Source organism: Cynara cardunculus (assembly GCF_001531365.2).
Source record: "Cynara cardunculus var. scolymus isolate 2C chromosome LG 13, CcrdV1, whole genome shotgun sequence".
In the NCBI taxonomy this organism is placed as follows: Eukaryota; Viridiplantae; Streptophyta; class Magnoliopsida; order Asterales; family Asteraceae; genus Cynara; species Cynara cardunculus.
The window spans coordinates 10538081-10538730 of NC_037540.1; positions in this window are offsets into that span (position 1 = coordinate 10538081).

Genomic DNA, 650 nt, shown 5'->3' on the forward strand with positions numbered 1-650 from the left:
ATTATCACACCCCTATCACATGATTATCACACCCATATCACATGATTACACCAAAATTTTAACTTATCAACCAAAACGATAACCCAAGTGATGTATAATGGTGATTATCACACCCATATCACATGATTATCACACCTAGTATAATGTTAACCTATCGAGGCCATTCGAAATCGTTGTGACAATGTCTAACATAACCAATTGAAACCATAATGAAATTGAGTGACATTGATATCACATGAGTATCACAACTAATTGATTAAAAACTTATTCAAAGCGAGTAATTTTGAAAGATACTTTGAATTTGTCCGCTTGTTGCATGCAATGGCTTCTCGATTAGGGTTATTGGTCGATTAGGGTTGCATCGATCACCGTTGATCAATGTTTGCTTCCGTCAGTTGTTTTGCGATTTGAAGTTATGAGTCTCCTTGAATTCATAACCGTTTACTAGATAATGATAAGCCTAATGATAATAATGATCGTGTTTAAAAGATAATGATCATGTTGTAAATATTTGAGATATCATTTCCATTATTACCCTATTAAATTTTTTTGAATCTTTTTCAATTTCAATTTTAATTTTAAAAATCTTTTAATTTTATTTTTTATCACAATATGTGATTATTGGGTTGTTTTCGCATTCTCGTAAATCA